The 508-nt window shown below is 42.7% G+C and overlaps 1 long non-coding RNA gene across 2 annotated transcripts in view; it reads right to left on the bottom strand.

Moving 5' to 3' along the window:
- The window catches only part of LOC107751468 (uncharacterized), a 12136-nt gene that overhangs the window by 8830 nt on the left and 2798 nt on the right, over positions 1-508 (bottom strand). The window lies entirely within an intron of this gene.

Consider the following 508-nt stretch of genomic DNA (forward strand, 5'->3'; position numbering starts at 1 on the left):
CTACACTTCGAGTGAAGTTAACCTGTGGTAAATTCAATTGAATGGGTATAATTTGGAAAGGCACACACGTTTTAATTAAAGGTCTAACAGCTGATAATGCATATCAGAGCAAAAACCAAGCCCTGAGGTAAAAAAAAAAAAACCTGCCTGTAGAGCTCAGAAACAGGTTTGTGTCAAGCCACATATCTGGGGAAGAGTTCCGGAAAAAATTCTGCTTCATTGAAGGGTCACAGAAGCATGTAGTCTCTGTTACCCTTAATGGAAGAAGTTTGAAACAACCAGGACTCTTCCTAGAGCTGACCTCCTGGCCAACTGATGGAGAAGGGCTTTGGTTAGAGTGGTGACCAAGAACATGATGGTCACTCTAGTTGAGCTCCATGATTATATGTGGAGACAGGAGAAAACTACAGAGGGACAAACACCACTGCAAAACTCCATCGATTTGGGCTTTATGGCGGTGTGGCAAGACTCAATCCTCTGTTCAGTGTAGACACATGAAAACACACTT

The sequence above is a fragment of the Sinocyclocheilus rhinocerous genome, unplaced genomic scaffold (assembly GCF_001515625.1).
Source record: "Sinocyclocheilus rhinocerous isolate Xijiao unplaced genomic scaffold, SAMN03320098_v1.1 scaffold2046, whole genome shotgun sequence".
Taxonomy (NCBI): Eukaryota; Metazoa; Chordata; class Actinopteri; order Cypriniformes; family Cyprinidae; genus Sinocyclocheilus; species Sinocyclocheilus rhinocerous.